Source organism: Miniopterus natalensis, chromosome 9 (genome assembly GCF_054644295.1).
Source record: "Miniopterus natalensis isolate mMinNat1 chromosome 9, mMinNat1.hap1, whole genome shotgun sequence".
In the NCBI taxonomy this organism is placed as follows: Eukaryota; Metazoa; Chordata; class Mammalia; order Chiroptera; family Miniopteridae; genus Miniopterus; species Miniopterus natalensis.
In genome coordinates, this window is record NC_142089.1 from 31,062,997 (window position 1) to 31,083,522 (window position 20,526).

Here is a 20,526-nt window from a genome sequence, read left to right on the forward strand (position 1 = left end):
CGGGAAGGTTTTCTGTGGACAACGGCCGCGGGTGTGGATTCCTTTGAGCCTTAGTCACCAAGGGGCTGTCCTGACCTCCACTGAGGCGGGCTCTCTCCCACATTGGTCTCAGAGGATGGGATAAGGTAGCTCTTGTGGTGGGCTCTCATGTCACCTTCCTTCTTCCTTTTCCTGCCCCTCTTGTCTAGATTTTTAAGCTATTGAAACTGGGCCTGGGCACCCATGAAACTACTGAGCTGCTGTTTGTTGAGCACCTAGTATGTGCCAGACTCTGTTGAAAAGCCACATGCTGGAGGGAGCCAGTGAGTGATTCAGCCCCTCCACAGGCACTCTCGGCAGCAGCCAAGTGTCCAGGGTGCAAAGCAGGGCACAAGTTCTGGATTTGTGCATCCAATACGTCAGCACTAGTCACACTGTTTAAATGAAAATGAATGAAAATAAAATGTTTAAAATGTAGTTCTTTTGCTGCACTAGCCACATTTCAAGAGCTCAATAGCCACACATGCCTAGTGGCTACCATATTGAACAGTGCAGTGATGGGACATTTTCAGAATGTTCTAGCAGACTTTCTAGAGTCAATGAGCCAGATTTAAATCTCAGATCTTTTCCTTGGGATCTATGTGACTTTGTCCAAACTAGAGACCTTTCCTGAGACTCTTTCTGCACCTATAAAAGCCTGTGTTCCTTACATTGCATCACACTTCCACTCATTTGAATATAATAGTCGGAGCAAAGTATAAAGTGGAAATCCCCAGCAAGTTCAAATTACATTTTCAAATAAGTTAGGACTCTTGTTAGCAAATAACAGGAAAGTAAATCAAGCTGGTTTAGGTACATAGGGAATTTATAAGCAAGGCTGACTATAATTTGTGGGGCCCAGAGCAAAATGAATGTGGGGATTTTTGTTCAAAAAGCAGGAAAAGCCAGGCTGGGTAGCTCAGTTGGTTAGAGCGTCATCCGGATACACCAAGGTTTTGGCTTGGATCCCCAGTCAGGGCACATATAAGAAGCAACCAATGAATGCATAAAGAAGGTGTTTAAAGAATGCATAAAGAATGCAAAATGGTGTTTTTCTCTCTCTGTCTCTCTCTGTCTCTGTCTCTCTCTCTGTCTCTCTTCCCACAGTCCCCTCTTCTAAAAAAAAAATCAATAAATTTTTTTAAAAAGTGCATTAAAGGTACTAAAATGTGAAGTTTTTTTCTTTCTTCCAGTCTTTTTCTCAATTTATTATGGTATGTTTTTATTTGCTACTTGATGTCATTAAGTAAATAAAAAATAAAAATTTTCAATTACTAGTATGAATTTTCCCAGTCATCTTTATATTTTTAATGTCAGTTTTAAATGCAAATGTATAAGCATTTAACTTGTATGCAGAGCCACCAAAATCACACAAGTTGTGTTTAGTAGCTCATGCATTTGTATGTATTTTGTTCTTTACCAGAACAGTGGAAATGCTGCCCCGAAATAATTCAACTGTTTTTATTTCACTTCTTGGTACATATGCATCCTACGAGTACATTCTCTGCCTTTGGCTTACTGGTGAGTAAGGAAGGACTGAAAAGAAAAGAAACTATGGATAGCCCTGTCTTTCCTTTGTCTTCGATATCATTGTCAGTGTAAGTGGTTGGCTAATACAGAAAAGTTACACCAGTAAGAAAGGATGTTCTAAGATTCCTGGGCCATTTGTGTTTCCTAGAATTCCATTGTCTCTTTTCTGTGTTTGAACCATTTCTGGTTCGAGGAAAGTGTGGTTTCTCGTGGCTGTCAGCACCCCTGGTTACTCAGTTGCAGACATAACATGCTTTCCTTGTACCGCCTTTGAGTCTTGCTGAACTCCCAGGACTCTGCAGCTTGCCTGAATTCTGAGTTCGTGGGGCATCGCATATACTATATGCAAATGGAGTGGCGAGGACCAGTGCGGGACATTTCTATTGCATGTATCTTGTTTGCTCACATGCATACCCCATTGTCTTGTCAAACTTTGCTTATAAAATGCAAGTTCAAAGAGAAAATTAATAAGAATTTAGAGATGGCGAAAGCACAGCATTAAATCAATCAAGGGACCCTTCTGATGTCCATGAAACAAGTCCTGTTTACAAGACTGGTTGGTGACGCTTTCACAGAACTCAGGGACAAGACTGGGACTGAGCTGCAAAGACCATCTGAACTAGGAGCTCAACCATTAACATAGTTTTCTCTCAGCAGCTCTCCCTTTTGTGAGCCTGCTTCATTCATTCCTTCTTCATTTAACACTGTTCAGTAAGAGGTGGGTAGGACAGCGATTAAGAGCACAGACTCTGAAACCAGATGACTTGTGTTTGAATCCTGGCTCCTAGACCAACTATCTGTGTGAATTTAAACAACTCACCCACTGTCTCAGTTTTCTCATGTGAAATATGGGAATAATAATGTCCTACCATATAGGGTTGTTAGAGGATTAAATGGACGACGTGTGTGAAGCACTTGGTATAGGTGTCTGATCACTATTCACATGTCCCTATTATTATGATTTTTACTCTGCACCAGGCATATTCTGGGAATACAGCAGTAAACAGAAGTAGGCAATCTCTGCTCTTGTAGAGCTTACATTTTGGCGGGGATATTTGTGCTACCTTATTATTTCTCTAATGGAGAAATGGAGCATTTCTGCCACTGCTCTGCTCCACGTGGAGGAAACACGGAGTGATTTTTGTACCTGGATCTTGTATCCTGTTGGCTTCCTAAATTCCCTTAAACTTTTGAGGTGTTCTGTGTACACAAGCATATTGTCAGCAAACAATGATAGCTTTGCTTCTTCCATTTCAGCCCTTACACATTTTATATCCCTGCCTCCCCCCAATGCCATGGTTAAGATCTGTAGTATAAAGTTGAACATAAAATCATGATTTGAGGCATCCATATCTAATTCCTGATCTTAAAGAGAAATACTCTCAACATTTTACCATTAAGTATTGTTATTGTTATGGGTTTATTTTTGTGTACATACTTTTTATGGGATTAAGTTGTTCTCTTTTATTTTTAGTTTGGTAAAAGGGTTTTTGCTTTTTAAAATATGTATGGCCCAGCCAGACGTGGCTCAGCAGTTGAGTGTCGACTTAGGATCCAGGAGTTTGCGGTTCGATTCCCGGTCAGGGCACATGCCCTGGTTGCGGGCTCGATCCCCAGGTGGGGGCGTGCAGGAGGCAGCCGATCAATGGCTCTCTCATCATTCATGTTTCTATTTCTCTTCCCTCTCCCTTCCTCTCTCTGAAATCAATAAAGATATATTAAAAAAGAAAAAAAAGTATGTTTCTAACTCCCTATCATAAAGTTTTCCTATTTATCTTGTTATTTTTTAAAAAGCTTTTTTTTTAGTATAATTTACATACCATATGATTCACCCATTTTAAGCATACAATTCAACGGTTTTTAGTAAATTCATTGAGTTTTGTGATCCTCACCACAATTCAATTTTAGAACATTTTCATGTTCCCAAAGAGACCCTGCAGGCCAATGTTTAGTCAATCCCCATTCCCACCCATTCCCAGGCAAACACCAACCTCCATAGACTCTGCCGTTCCCATGGACTTGCTGTTTCTAGACATTTTCTATAAACGGAATCTACAACATGTGATCTTTTTTTTCTTTTTTAAATATATCTTTATTGTTGAGAGTATTACAGGTGTCCCATTCACCCCACCCACCAATTGACCCTCTCCACTTCGCTCCCACCCCCTCCACAGGCCTTCACCCTGTTATTAACTGTGTCCATGGGTTATGCATATATGCATACAACTTCTTTGGTTAATCTCTTCCCACCCTCCACCCCCCTTCCCTCTTTCCTCTGAAATATGATCATCTGTTACATGCATCAATGTCTCTGGATCTATTTAGTTCATCAGATTCTTTTGTTCATTAGCTTCTTCTTAAAGAAGACCCTTAAACTTTTCCTGTAGTGCTGGTCTGGTGGTGATGAACTTCTTTAGCTTTTTCTTATCTGTGAAGCTCTTTATTTGACCTTCAATTCTAAATGATAGCTTTGCTAGGAAGAGCAATCTTGGTTGTAGTTCCATGTTTTTCATCACTTTGAATATATCTTGCCACTCCCTTCTGGCCTGCAAAGTTTCTGTTGAGAAATCAGCTGACAGTTGTATGGGTGCTCCCTTGTAGGTAACTAACTGCTTTTCTCTTGCTGCTTTTAAGATTCTCTCTTTGTCTTTAACCTTTGGCATTTTAATTATGGTGTGTCTTGCTGTGGGCCTCTTTGGGTTCCTCTTGTTTGGGACCCTCTGTGCTTCCTGGACTTGTAAGTCTATTTCTTTCCCCAAGTAGGGGAATTTTTCTTTAGTTATTTTTTCAAATAGGTTTTCAATTTCTTGGTCTCTTTCTTCCCCTTCTGGTACCCCAATAATATGAATGTTGGGCCCCTGGAAGTTGTCCCAGAGACTCCTTATACTATTTTCATATTTCTGGATTCTTTTTTCTTTTTGCTCTTCTGGTTGGGTGTTTTATGTTTCCTCATGTTCCAAATTGCTGATTTGATTCTCAGTGTCCTCTACTCTACTGTTGGTTCCATGTAAATTATTCTTCATTTCAGTTCGTGTAGCCTTCATTTCAAATTGGTACTTTAATATGTCATTGATTTTCTCAATTATTTTCATCATACTCTTACTAATATCCTTGAGCATCCTTATAACCATTATTCTGAACTCTGTATCTGTTAGCTTGCTTGGATCTATTTCATTTAGTTCCTTTTCTAGAGATTTCTTCTGTTCTTTCCTTTGTGACATGTTTCTTTGCCTCCACATTTTGGCTGCTTCCTGGTGTTTGTTTCTATGTATTAGGTAGAGCTGCTATGTCTCCTGGAATTTATACAGTGGCTTTGTGTAGTAGGTGCCCTGTAGGGTCCAGTGGCTCAACCTCCCCAGTCACCTGAGCTGGGCCTTCTAGATGCTCCCCTGTGTGGGCTGTGTGCACTCTCCTGTTGTAGTTGAGCCTTGGTTGCTGTTGGCATCACTGGGAGGAACTGACCCCCAGACCAATCAGCTGTGAGGACCAGCTGCAGCTACAGCCAGAGAGCTGCTGTGCTGGAGACACCCCTATGGAGCAGGATTTACTTCAGTGGGGCTTTGGTGTTCACCAAGTGCGCCTCTTGAGTGTCACTTGTGGATGTGGTAGGGCTGTAATCCAGCGTGGTCGAGTCTGACCACCAGGTACACTGTCTCTGGGGCCTCCTGGGAGGTGCAAAGTCAGCCTGTGCCAGTGCCTTGCCCAGGGCCACCCAGCATGAGCTAGACAGCAAACCGTAGTTGGCTGCTACTTGTGCTGGGCTTGGTGTTGTCCAAGAGAGGCCAAGCTATGAGCCAGTGCAGCTGCCGCTAGTGCCAGGCCTGGGGCTGCTTATCAAGCCGTATGGGGCCCGCTGCTGCTTGTTTGGGAGATTTTAGGAAAAGTCCTAAGCATGAGGCTCGAGAGGCCATTTGCACAGAAAAGCCCCTGGAAATGGCCTGGATGAGCTGCAGGTGGGGAGGGCGGGGCCTCCGGGAATCACGGGGCGGGGCCAAAGGTGGGAGTCAGGTGCTGGCGATTCAAACATGGCGCCTGCCTGCCGGCTGTGTGCGGGGAGGACTCGCCACAGGAGCCATGGCCTCCGCCAGCTCCTCTGCCTGGGAGGAAGCTGCCCCTCCACCTGTTACCCAGATTCCAGGCAGGTTAGTTCCTCCCCGAGTGTCCCAGGTCCTTTCAGGCTGCTCCCGGCGCTGGGCTCAGAGGGAGCGTCCGAGTGAGTCCGCGCCGGGCCCTTTAGAGGAGCTGCTGGGGCTCCCGCAGCCTCCGCGACCCTCAGCGACAGTCCCCGCTGGTTTCACAGCCTGGAGTTGTGGGGACGTCTCTTCCCGACCCTGGAGCCCTGGGCTGGGGGCCTGCTGTGGGGCTGGGACCCCTCACTCCTCCGGAAACCTCCACTGCCGAGATTCCCTCCAGGGTTTAACCCGCAGCACCGGGTGTGGGCCACCGCCCGCGTCTCCGCCCCTCCTACCGGCCTCGGTGCTCCTTCAGCTCCCTGGCTGTAGGGCTTCTGTTCAGCCAGATGTCAGGAGGCTCTGAGTGATGGTGGTTCTGTGTTTTAGTTGTGATTCTGATGTGTTTGCGGGAGGCGGTGGGTGCATCTGTTACCTACGCCGCCATCTTGTTTCTCTCTGGTCTTGTTTTTTATTTGACTTTTTTCACTTAGCATAATGTTTTTGACGTTCATACGTGTTTGTAGCATGTAGTGGTAGTTTGTTCCTCCAACTGATTGAAGGGTGTTACGTTGGACAAATGTACCGCATTTTGTTTTTCCCACTCACCAGTTAATAGACATCTGTATTGGTTCCATTTTTTGACTTTTATGAATAATATTGCTATGAACTTTCATGTACAAGTCTTTCTGTGGACACATGTTTTCATTTATATTGAGTAGATATCTGTGAGTCAAATGACTAAGTCGTTAAACATAAATTTATGTTTAACTTTTTAAGAAACTGCCAAGCTGTTTTCCAAAGTGGATACATCATTTTACATTCCTGACAGCAATGTACGAGGATTCCAATTACTTTACATCTTTTCTTAGTTATTGTTTGCCTTTTTTATTAAAGCCAACCTAGTGAGTATGAAGTGGCATCTCCTTGTGGTTTTAATTAGCATTCTCCTAATGACTGGTGATGTCGAACATCTTTCAATGTTCTTATTAGTTATTCATATACAGTAGTTCCCCCTTATCTGCAGAGAATACATTCCAAGGCTCCCAGTGGGTCCCTGAAACCATGGATAGAGCCTAATCCTACATATACCATGTGTTTTCCTATACGTACATATCTATGATAAAGTTCAATTTATAAATTAGGCAATTGCATAGATAGAAGTTTTGTTCTTACCATAGATCTTAGCGAGCTCAGCATACAATTTTTGTCTTTCTTTACTAAGTTAATAACTTTCACCTTTTCACTTAAAGGAAGCACTTGACAACTTCTCTTTGGTGTATCTGAATTGGGCATCTCTACTCTTGTGCTTTGGGGCCATTATTCAGTAAAAAAGGGTTACTTGAACTCAAGCACTGTGATACCACGACTGCTGATCTGATAACCTAGATGGCTATGGAGTGACTAAAGGACAAGTGGTGTATAAGCCTGGATATGCTAGACAAAGAAATGATTTGCATGCCAGGCGGGACAGAGCAGGACAGCAGGAGATTGCATCATGCTACTCAGAATGGCATGCAACTTAAAATTTATGGATTGTTTATTTCTGGGATTTTCCATTTAATATTTTCAAACCGAGGTTGACCATAAATAACTGAAACCGCAGAAAGTGAAACGGTAGACAAAGGGAGATTACTGCATCTTCTTTGGTGAAATGACTATTCAAATCTTTTGCCTATTAAAAAAATTGGGTTGTTTGTCTCCTTGAGTTGTAAAACTTCTATATATTATAGGCCTTTATTAAAATTATGATTTGCAAATATTTTCTCCCAGTTTGTGGGTTATCTTTTCATTTTCTTAACTGTGTTTTAAAGTAAAAAAATTTAAATTGAGTTCAATTTAGCAATTTTTTCCCTTATGGATCATGCTTTTAGTGTAATATCTGAGAACACTTTGCCTAATCCAAAGTTAAGAAGATTTTTCTCCTATGTTTCCTTCTAAAAGTTTTATAGCTTTGGCTCTTAATTTTTGTCTATGACCCATTTTGAATTAATTTTTGTGTGTGGTATGAATTAAGGGTCTAAATTCATCTTTGCATGTTGCTATCCAACTGTTTTAGCATTGTTTGTTGAAAAATTTTATTATTGATTTCTAATAACCCTATCGTGGACAGAGCATGAGGACATGTGATAGCAATCTTTTGAGGTTAGTGGAGGTTTGCTTTATGACCCAGTAAATGTTCGATTTTCATAAACAGTCCACATATGCTTGGAAAGGATGCTTATTCTGCAGATGATGGATGCAGTGTTGTGATACATCCATTAAATCAAGTTTGAGAACACGGTAGTTCAAATCTTCTATATCTGTATTCTATCATTTTTGTGTCTTCTATCAATGACGGATTGAAGTATGTTAAAAGCTACTGATAAGATAGTGGATTTGTCTTTTTCTTCCTGTCATTCTTTCCATTTGTAACATATATTTTAAGGCTGTATTATTAAGTTTTATACAAGCTTCTTTGTGACTTGATTATTTTATCATTAGGTAGTGACCCTCTTTATCACTAGCACTATATACATATTTTTTGCCTATTTTGTCCGATGGTGATATCTTTCAGGGAGAAAGTCCATGGGCCATATACTTGGGAGGTTTGCACAGCACCTTTCTCCCCTCCCCCTCACCCCACAGGCTCGTTTCCTTTCATTAATCTGAGGACATCTTCACCGAGTAGTCAGCAGCCTCTCCATGGGATGCCAGAGCACACTAACACTTTTAACAGGTTGTTCAGATCACTTGCTGTTTGATATAAGGAAGCAAAAAATATGACAGAGAAAGAAGCTCTGCCTTTCAAAGCCAGGCAGATGCAGGAAACTTCAGTTTGCAAATAGAAGTAGATGTATGTACTAGAGGAATGCGAAACGTTTTGGGTTCTAGATTTCTTTTCTACAGTTCGAGATTTCTTCTTCACATTTATAGAATGCAAAGCACAGAAACTGATGCCATTGCCAGCTTCTCCTGCAGTCAGACCTGAGAAAAGGCATATCCAGCCATGTTTTCATAGACTCCAAGGCAGTCAGACCAGTCAGGTAAGTGGGGATGAGACTTTCTCCCTACCCAGACATCATCCCCTACACAGCTAAGGAGAGGGCGCCTCCTCCTTCCCCCTGCTTGATGCTGAATTTTTTTTGCGGGGCAAGGGGAGGGCTAGGAGAGGAGATATCGCACCCTTAGAGAAATAATCACCTCCACTCTGAATGAAGGCTTTGGTCTCAACCAGCACACCAAGAGAAAACCTACTATTCGTCACCTATTCTCTGCTGAGTCTTTGGCAATACATGATTTTATCCGATCTATACAACAACCCCATGAGGAAGATATTATTATTTTACAAATGAGAACCATTATTTTACAAATGAGAACACTTAAGCGGAAATAAATTGACTTTCCAGTGTACACTTAGTTAGAAGTAGAAGAGCCAGGATTTGAACCCCAGCACTTCTTAATTTCCCATTTGAAGGCAAAAACAGAGAACCTGACTTCTGTAGGGAAACATTTTCAATCTATATGGAGCAGCCAGGAGAGCAGGTGGGGGCGGGAGGGAGGTGTGGTCACTTTTCCTCTCATTCCACTCTGAACCCTGGTACTTGGTATAGTGGGACATCAAGGTGGCACATGGGCCCAGGAGAGACAGGAACCTAGGTGTAAATCCTGCTCCACCACCCTCCCAGCTGGATGACATTGGGCTAGTCACTTACGTGCTCAGGAGCCCAGTTTCCTCATCAGTAACTAGTGGGGCTAATAACAGTTCCTTGTTCAGAGGACAATATGAGCATTAGATAGCATTACAAATGAAAAACACATGTTCTGTGTTTTCTTAGGTTCTGTATTTCTCTGTTTGGCATCCGTTCATCACAGGGCCAATTAAATGAACTCAATTTTCCTGTTTTCTTGATGCTCTGGCATCAGCAGCTTTACAGACTCAGGGAGAGACCGCCCCCCCCCCCCCCCCCATGGCTAGCTAATTTCTAAAGGCAATAACAACCTGCTCAGGAGCACACCTTTCTCATGCAAACCAGCCAATCTTGAGTCTATACTCCCTTCACCACCTCTGAATCTAACTCACACACACACCAAGCCAGCATTTCCCCTGCCCTAAATCATCCCAGGGTCAGGTACCAGGCAACTAGAGACCATCAGAACACTGAGCTGCAGACATAAAATGCACCAAACCACTGTTGAAGCTACAAATGGGCTGCATCCCAGAATTTCACGTGTGAATCCGTATTTGGTTCTACAAAAATTTGTTCTTTGGGGGATAAAAAGTTATACACTCTACTGTATTTTATATTCCTTTCCCCCTCAATGGAAAAATATTTAACACATAATTATATATAGTGACATATATTCATAATAAAAAATTGTTAAAAAATGTACAGGCTCAATAAATAAATAAATAAAATGCTTTGCTCCTGACACATGGTAGATACTACATAAATGCTGGTATACAAATATTGCAGACAAAAACTAACTTTTTTTTGGTCTCCTCTGCCTTCGTCAGGACTTGGTCACTGATAAGCCCTGGTGAGCTTTGCAATTAATTTTGGATGAGTTACTAAGTTCAGATTTTCAAGAACAAAATTTTATGTAGAAAACAACTTTAAGAATTAAAAATGAAAGTAAAACAAAACAACTCAATAAAGGCAAGGAACAAACTGGGAAAAATTATTTCAACTCATATCACAAAGGATTAATCCCCCTAGTATATAAAAAGCTTCTAGACATAGAGGGAAAAAAGATGGGCAAAGACAAGAATGGCTAGTTCACAGTTAAATACAGATGGCTCTTAAATACATGCAAAGGTGATCAACTTCATTCAAAATAAGAGAAATATAGAAACTACACTAGGCTACAATTTTTTACCTAACAGAATGGCAAAAATCTGATACATTCTGTTGATGAGTTTGTGGCGAAGCAAAATATTCTCATTCACTGCAGATGAGAAAGCAAAAAGCTCTGTGAGCAGCAAACACTGTCTTTGAAATGTCCAAGTTCATTTACCCTTTGATCCTACATCCCACGTCTAGGAATTCATCCTCTGAGTTGCATCAATGTGAAATGACACATGCACAAAGTCATTAACTGTGGTGATAACAAATAGGAATAGCAAAAGATAAAAATAACCTACAATCATTGGGTGGGAGTAGGTTAAGTATTCTCTGGTATATCTACGCAATGAAGTGATAGGAATGTATAAAAAATAATAAACTTTTTACCTATATGGAAAGACCTCTAACATATATTAAGTAATAAAACTAAGGTGCAGGATAGTGTTTGTGAAAGAAGGGAGAAAAGAAGAATGAATATTGGTGTTATTGGTATTTACAAAGAGACACCGGAACGATACATAAGAAATGAAGAGAAATGTTTATTAGACTGGAGCGGTGGTTCTGAGACTTCAGCATGGTCCAGAATCACCCGGAGGGCTTGTTAAAACACAGATCACTGGCTCCCACTCCCAGAGCTTCTGACTTTGTAGGTCTGGGATGGAGCCTGAAACTCTACATTTCTAACAAGTTCCCAGGCTGCCAGACAGGGGATCATATTTTGAGACCTACTGGGTCAGAAAATGGGATAGATAGGGTCAGTGACTGGATCAGGTCGTCTCAGAATATATCTTTTTTATCATTTTGATTTTTGAAAAACATGTGCATGTACTAAAAAACAAATCTTAATCTAAAACAAACAAGTAAGTGTTCAATTAAATAACTTGTTCCTCCAGCACTCTTTATCCCATTAAACGGTTTTATTTTTCTTGATAACAACTGTTATACCTAAAATGATGTTATTTATTTTATTTGTTTTTCTTTCTTGCCCCACTAGACTAGGGTAAGGACATTGCCTTTTTATTGCCTGCTGTATTTCCAACACTAATATTGCATCTGACATATAGTAGGTGCTCAAGAAATAGCTGTTGATTAAATAAAGTACCTGCTGAATTCTCCTAGTATACAGTAGATCAGTGATTGTTAGTTCATCATCTGGGGAGCTTTTAAAACTAACCGGTGCCCCCATCGAATCCCCACTTTTGATGTAATTGTTTGGGGGCGGTGGGACCCCGTATGGGTTGAGGATGATGGGAGCCACAGTTCTAAACCACAGCAATGTAGAGACTTATGGTTTGGATTATTAACATAAGTGCTGCATTTTTGTACACTGCTTTTGGAACTGGTTCCGAGACCCTTTTTGATTTGGAGCCTCTGGTGGCCTCTCTCTCCTTTCTCTTTAGGCTGCTTATTCCAGATTTGGAAGCCTTACTGAAAAGATACCCTAATGCCCAAGACCCTCTTTTAAGCAAGGACTAAATCAGGCATTGACACTAATGGCCTTCATGTAGGTTTCCACACTTGTGGAGCATGGCAGGGCGACAAGTCTGAACACTGGGCCCTCTGCCCATTGTTTGGCATTTTAGTTCTGCAGTGAATCCAGGGGCTTGTGGGCACAGCTGAGACCATGCTGCAATCTTTCCACACCATCAGAGTGAAGAGAAGTTGGGTCTGGGAGTCAGCGAGACATGGCATCCACCGTTCAGCTACTCACCAGTTTTGTGACCTTAGGCATCTCTGGGCCTTAGTTTCCTCATCTGTAGAATGGGGATGCTAACGCCTATCTCTTGGGATTGCTGAGAGAATTAAACACTATAATGTACACAATACATAGCACCCAATTACTGTTAGTTACTTCTTGGCTTTTCAGTTTTGTTATTGCATCAGCTGTTTTCATCGTTTCCCCCCCGCTTGGTTTATTAAGTAATAGTTGTAAAAGTTTGTAACAAGACACAGATTGGCGACCTGAACCCTTATGTTGATTGGCTCTCAAAGTGTTTTATAAGAATCTGACTCAATTGCCAACATTTAAAAACTAGAGATCATACATAAAAGCCTGGATTTGTGGCTTCATTGAAAACATCTGTGTGACCGCAATCGCTGGAGCTAAGTGCTGGCTTCTCACTCCGCTCAGTCCCCGTGACTCTCTACCACCTTCCCCCTCATCCCCCCTCATCTCCCTGGGTTCCCTGCGCCACTGGCCGCTAAAGGCTTTGAGTCACAAGCCTGAAGCCCCAGTTCGTACAGTGCTTTCACTTACTTCATCTCACTTGAACTTTACCCATGAGGGAGATGTTACTATTACCCTGTTTTACAGGGGAGGAAACTGAAGCGGAGCTGTTATGTGACCGACTTGGGTTGTTAATATCAGCAATAACAATAAATAGCTAACCTTTACTAGGCATTCAACATGTGCCAGACATTATTCTAAACACTTTACATCTGAGTTAGTTTCATCCTCATGATAATTTTACTAGATCTTTTTATTATCCCTATTTTACAGATGAGGAAATTGAGGCACAGAGAGGTCAAGTGCCTTTCCCATGGGCATACAGCTAGAAAGCTCAAAATAAGCCCAAGCCTTCTGAGTCCTAATCTGCACTTATCCCACTGTATTGCAACACAGTCTTCCCTTCCTGCCTCCCTTTCTTTTTTTAAAAATAGACAAATCTATGGGCCCCAACTTTCCGTAAGATTTTATAGTTTTTTTTGGGGGGGGTAGGTAGGGTTACATTTTGTAACATTTGTTCCCTGCTGTATCCCCAGTACCTAGCACAATGCCTGGCATGTAGCTTAAGCATAAGAAATATTGAAAGAATTTAGAAATAAAGGCATTATCATCAGTCAGTAATACCCCCAGTGTCTATAAATAAAGTAATTGGTTAATTAATTAGCATAAAGACGAGGACCTACTATGTGGGCATATGGTGGTTCCCTGCTCTTGAGTAGCTCAAGTCCAGGTGAGAAATATTGATACATAAAATTCAAATACAAGATATATGTGAATGTAAGTCACTTGCCAAGAAAGTTACTTTTCCCCTTAGAAATGATCAGTGATCCACTTGTGCTATTTTCATCAATTTAGTTGGCTTACTTCTAATTTTTTGCTATTCTATATAACGCTGGAATAACCTTGTGAGTAACATCTTTGAAAACATGACTGATTATGACCTGTAGATAAGAGTGTGTACAGTGTTTGGGCCTTTGGTACATGCCCCTGGGCCCTTTTTACAAGCAGCCTCCCCACTCCCTCCCACCGCCCGGACAGTAGGCCTGGACCTGAGCAGGTCGCTGCCCAAGCACCGGCCCCTTAAGACCAGAGAGCACCGTGATGACCAGGTGTCCCTGCACCTCCTAGGTGTGAGCACTGCAGGGCTCCTGTAACAGAAGCTGCTCAGATCTCACACCTGCTCACCTGTCCTGGGGTCCTTGCTTGGGGCTCTCCCCAGGAGGCCAAGTTGAACCTCTGTGCCATGTGGCAAAGGAGTCTTCACCAGAGAAAATTGGCTTAAACAGAAATATGCTTAAACTAGATCAAACAAAAGTGGGGGACTTATGAGAGGGGAAATGGAGATCCGTCAGAGACCCTGAGGACAAGGCCGCTTGGGCTTCACAAGGGTCTAGAACCAAGAACTGAAAAGTGAGGAGCTCTCCATCTTCTAGAGCCATCTGCTCTCTCACAAGTTTCTCTCTGTGTGTCCCCTTCAGTTTTCTCTCTCTTTCTGTACAAACCAGGTTATTTTCTCCAGCATGCCCTGGTGGACCATTGGTTCCAGACCCAGTGGAACCTGAACTCTCCACTACAGCATCATCATGAGGAATAGTGGTCTCTGGGTCCCAATCCCAAATTCCTGGGAGAGGGCGCCCTTCCCTAGATGAGGCATCCACCTGGGGAAAGAGGTCAGGGTCCACGGAAGCCCAGCCCACTCCTCACACAGAAGTCACGGCTGGAGGACTGGACAGGGGCTCAGAGAGGTCTGCATCCTGCCTGGCAATTCTCTCTTGTACTTTCAGATCTCAGGCCGAGGAGGACAGAGAGTGGATGCAGTCGGGATGGTACAATGGAAAATAACCAGCCCAGGTGGTATGATGCTACGTTTTTAGGACACGATAGGCATTTTACCCCTGACTTTTTCATCTCACTCCTGGGGACATAATTTGAAGATATGGTGCAACTTAAAAATTTTATTTGTTAAAAAAAAAAAATTTATTTGTACTAACTTTTGGGAGGCAGTATGGCTTAATGACAAAGCCTAGGTTTTGGAGTCGGACAGATCAAACTGCAATCCAGGCAGGCATGTCGATTTACCCCTCAGAGCCCCATTTTCATTATCTGTAATATCCCTAGTCTCCTTCAAACACACTCTTTTCTGCTTCAAAGAATTACTGATTGAGAGACTTAAATAAAACCATGTAAAGTGAAGTGTCTGAGTGTGGGCTGTCATAGGCGCACCACAAATGGGGTTATTATTGCTGTTATTTTTCATTGCAACATTGTCTGTAACAAAAGGTTTGGAAATAGCCTAGATACCTAACAATAGAGGAATGATTGCAGCTCCACTCCATGAAATATAAGCGTGAATACAATGTTGAAGACAATGAAGCCACATGGGACAATGTCTCCATTTTAAAGTTAAATGGACATGGAGAGTTGCAAATACTAGTTTTATAATACGAATTCATAAATATAATAAATGGAAGAGAATATTAAAAAAAATAGAAATTATCAATGTTCCTAGTGAGGATCTGGGGTTTGTTTCTTTTGGGAAAATAATTTAGGTGATTTTGACAATGTTTATATAAACATAGCACTCAAAAGTCACACAATTATTTGACCCGACCAAAAGTAATTTCCTCCTATGGAAGATTGTATTTGCTTCCTGTGGCTTCCATAATAAATTACCACAAACTTGGAGGCTTAAAACAACAGAAATTTATTCTCTCACAGTTGTGGAGGCCAGAAGTCCTAAATCAAGGTGTCAGCAGGTCCGTGCTCCCGCCGGAGGCTCTGGGGGAGAACCCGTTTCATGCCTCCATCCGAGCTTCAGGAGACTCTAGCAGTCCTTGGTGTTCCCTGGTCTGTGGCTGTGTCGCTCCAATGTCTGCCTCTGTCTTCACATCGCTTTCTCTGTGTCTGTGTGGTCCCCCTCTGACTCACTCCTATAAAGACACTTCATTGGGATTTAGGGCCCACCCGGATAATTGAGAATGATCTCCTCATCTTAAGATCCTTAATTACATCTGCAAAGACCCTTTTACCAAATAAGGTCACATTCATAGATTCCAGGGATTAGGATGTGGACATAAACTTTCTGGAGGGGCCACCATTCAACCCGTTACAACCCATTTAAGAGAATTCAGAAACTGGAGGGAGGAAGACCAGGCTAAAACATGAGAGCAGATGATGGTCGCTGGGGGAAGAACTAAGAGGAAACGAAGACAACGTGAACACAACAACAAATGAAAATATCTGTTGAATGAACGGAATGAGTTGAATCGAGGATGGGCTATAATGGAAGTCTGAAGTCCTAGACGGTCCGAGACGGTCTCCCAGCTTTGGTATGGGCTTATTAAATGTTAGCTTTCTGCCAAACTCACCTCTTCACTTCTTAACCCAGTTTTGCCTCTAGTGTGTGTCCTGTTTGGTAAAGGTATCCAAGAGTCTAAAAAATGACTATGAAAACCAGGGATGTGTGTGTACTGAGAGACTGAATATATAAATAGGCAATGGCCAGATTATACATGACAACTGAATTCTCACCCACGATCTCTGCAGCAACCAGCTTGGGAAGCAAAACCACAACCTCTGCAGTAATCAGCCCAGACGGTGGGGACTTGGTCAATGACAGTCAGCTTTCCTAGTCTTTGCTCCCATTTCTAACTCAGGACTTGCCAGAGAAAGCCAAGTAAGCTCCTCAAACCCATCACATAAAGATGCCTTCTTCAAATCATCTGTTTCCAGCTTTCCGTTGCCAATAATCTCCTATCAGAGCAGCCCTGAATCCTCTCCACTCCTTTTTTTTTTTTTTTTTAATATATCTATTGATTTCAGAGAGAGGAAGGGAGAGGGAGAGAGAGAGAAACATCAGTGATGAGAGAGTCATTGATTGGCTGCCTCCTGCAGGACCCCAACTGGGGATGGAGCCCGCAACCCGGGCATGTGCCCTGACCTGGCATCGAACCGTTATCTCCTTGATCCTAGGCCGATGCTCACCTGCTGAGCCATACTGGCTGGGCTGTCCTTGGGCTTTTTTTTTTTTTTACTATAAAGCTTCCCTGCTCCCCCCGCCTCCCTTGTCTGGGTTTTTTCCCACAGGGCAGTCTTTCCATTCTGCTCAACTGAGTACACGTAGGCTCCTACCCCTTGGCTATGACCATTGGCTATGAAGTTGAACCACAACAACCAATGCAGTGCCTGGCACATAGTAAATGCTAAACAAATTATTGTCAAGTGAATGAACAACCCTCTAAATTAAGATGGAGTGTGTTGCTGTAGCTCCAAGTTCTTAGATTACGTTCAGGAGAGTAAGTCCAAAAGACTTGCTCTTAGGAAGATTCCAGTGAATGCTCGGTTGTTCTGAATTCTTTGGAGAGGGTCCAAATGTCCTCAAATATGCCCCTCACTGAACAGACCATAGTGTTTTTTTAATTTTTATTTTTTTAAGTTTTTCATTGATTTTTTTTTTAGAGAGTGGAAGAGAGGGAGAGAGAGAGAGAAACACTGATAAGAGATAGACACATAGATTGGTTGCCTCCTGCAGGTGGCTGGAACCTGTGACCCTTGGGTCCGAGGGCTGAGGCTCTAACCACTGAGTACACCAGCCAGGGCAACCTTAATGCTTTTTAAAGATGCAGATGGTGTGTTATAATTTCACAAATATTGTTGTGAAAAGTCTCTAGTGCCACACAAAATGGGGACAAGTCGGATGGTGCTGGTTGTGGGGCTACATCGGCCCTGGGGGCTGTGGCTGAACTAGATGCCCAACAGGAGCCTGTTTTCCTATTATTTATTGCTCATAAAATTGAATGCAAACTACTCTCATACCACCCCCACTCCATGGGGTTCCTTGATCCTCTTGGGTGTTTAGATTATGGATAAACAGTCTGTGGCTGTTGAGTGGTTACTGGAGGGAAGGGCTGGCGGCAGCAGAGATGAGGAAGACAGTGGCCTGCAGGAAGAAGACTCAGAGGCTCCTAAGAGGCTGTTGTGCCCAGGAGATGCTGGGACCACAGGACCCCTTACTTGTGTTAACTGCAATGTAGAAAGCACTGTTCCCAAAGCATGGAGTAGACAGTTCCCCTGAAAAGAGCAAAAAATTCTTCTGACTTTGCCCCCCCCACCCTTTTTTATTTATAATTCAAAACATCTTCCTTTTCAAGCTCTGTTTAGGTCTTTTCATAGCTGTGTTTAGACAAGCCGAACCAATGAAATTTACTTAACACTTCAATTGCAGGGCCTTTGGTCCATCACTGCATATTCTCTTTTGAATAAAATTTTGAACTTGCACATCAGCAAGAATTCTGCCATGAGAATTTACTTGCCACAAAAGCCAAAGACTATTCTCCTTGCCTCCCCCTCTCTTTACTTTCCCTCCCCTTCTCCCTCTTGCCCTTGCCCCATCTCATCATTTCTCCTGCACACACCCTTCCTGTCTGAGTCTTTGCACATGCTGTTCCCACCTGGAATGCCCTCTCCACTCACTCCATCTAGTGAACCAAACAACCCTTTAAGACTAAACACAAGAGGGGCCTGGGAAGACAGTATAGTAGGAAGCACCTTGTAGACAACAAGTATGCTGGCAGAATCTATCTAATGTAACTACAGTTGACCCTTGAACAACTGCAGGAGTCTATTTATACGCAGATATTTTTCAATAAGTATACAGTTGAGCCCTCTGTATCCCTGGGCTTTGCATTTATGGATTCAACCAGCCACAGATCAAACACTATTTTTGATCTGTGGTTGGGAATCCCAAATGCAGAGGGCCACCTGTACACATTGTTCTATGCCATTTTATACAAGGGACTTGAGCATCTGTGGACTTTGGTATCCGTGGGTGTGGCGGAGGTCTTGAAACCAATCCCCTGCAGATACCGAGGAAGACTGAAGTTAAGTTTTGGGGGAGTCAAAAGTTATATGTGGATTTTTTATTGCACGGGGGGTGGGAGTTGGTGCCCCTAACCCCTGTATTGTTCAAGGGTCAACTTTATTTTGGAACTCTGGAGTCTGTTCAAGGCTTGCAATATCCAGGAGAAAGACTGGATGGTAAATTGCAATTAATTTTAGTTAATTTCAGCTCTTAGCACAGTAGCAGCTGCCCATCCACCATCCGTGGCCACATGGCCAGCAGCTGTGCATGCATTCCCAGAGCAGCCTGCACACAGCTTGCAGGAGCCAGAGTGGGCAAAAAGGATCCTGTCCTCCAAATATCTGGGATCTGCTCTGATTGCTTCTTCTGATCATAGAGGTGCAGACAAAGAGGTGGGCCACAATTTTTGTCACACCTCACCCCACTGTTGCAAGCCCCCACCCACCAGGTGAAATGACTTCCAGTGAATTTAAAGAACTGGTGCCCTTTCCTCCCTACACACCCCTCTTAATTTTTCTTTTTTTCCTCTTTTATGTGACAAACATTAAAGACTAGGACATTCAAAGACAACTGTATATCATTGAAAGTTTTGCATGATAGCAAACTTGGGAGGCTCGCATGCGGGTTCAGGTTGTCACTGTTAGGGTTGTTCTGTTGGGCCAGAGGGCTGCCTGAGATTGGGGCCTGGTCACTGCCTTGTCAGCAGGTGCAGTGGCGCTTCTCTAAGGCATGTGGGGTGTGCTGAGTGCCCTGGGAAAGTTGGGAGCAGATGTCTGCACACGCCGTGGGAGTCAACTGCGCTCTCCTTTCATTTTTGTATATGTACCGAGATAGTTTTCACCCACCTTGAATAGTTATCCAAAGAAACCTATGACTTCATACATTCAATTTTCTAAAGAACAATTACCCATATTTAAAGCTCAGAACTCAGATGTGAAAATTTCAGAACTGATTTTTAAAAAATCACTGAGCTATGGAGGGAACTTCCTGATTTGGAGAAAGCAAGGCAGACTGGCAGGCTTACAAAGAGGAGATAAATAGAATTCGAGAACAGCTCACTCACTCCAAGTCAGAGGGTATCTATGGGAAAAGAAATCATGCAAACATATTTTAAAAAGAAAATGATAATAAAAAAGAGTTACCAATGCTTGAAAAAACCAGAAAGACCTTGCTCAGCTTATAACATTTTTATATCTGAAAGCTTCCAGGAAGCTAAGGATGGTACATCACAGTTAAAGCTTAAGACTATAAATGAAAACTAGAAAGATCTCTCTACTTCTCAACAGCAAGTATATATTCAACTTGCTGAGGATGATAATGGTTGTTATTACAATGAAATGAAATCTTCTGAAAAACAAATGGATGAAGTTGGACAAAGTGATCTCCATCACAAAATGCAGCCCTGAGGAGTGTTAAATAAAAGATTTATAATGGATATAATGGATAAACACAAGAAACCAACTAGAATTCAATACCTGAGGCTGTTGTACAATTGGAAAGAATAAAGTTGGTAAACATTCCATACTTAATTTTTCTTTAGCTCATGCACTTCTGCCAGTTCAATACATATTGTCATAGTATTTTGTTTTGGAAAACCCAACCAGATAAAAGTTCATGTGAATTTTACTTTGTGTTTAGGAACTACTGAGGATCAAAATAACCCATGAAGTGTGGCAGTAATCATTTTACCTTTGATAAAGGTAAATCAGACAGTGAAGTTTTTTTATACTTGATGACTGTGGAAAGAGTATTCTCGTTTCCCTAAATTATGGAGGCAGATTTTTCCTATTCAAAAGTGTCTCAAATTGTAGAGCCACAGTATTCTATGATATAATTGTGCTTTTCTAAAGAGCACCCCAAACTCGTGCAGGTATTCCAAATCCTAGGTATAATTCA

General features: G+C 42.3%; 1 pseudogene; it reads left to right on the forward strand.

Moving 5' to 3' along the window:
* The first annotated feature begins 19,347 nt into the window (after positions 1-19,347).
* LOC107535423 (transcription factor A, mitochondrial pseudogene) lies at positions 19,348-20,036 on the forward strand (annotated as a pseudogene).
* Positions 20,037-20,526: the final 490 nt, after the last annotated feature.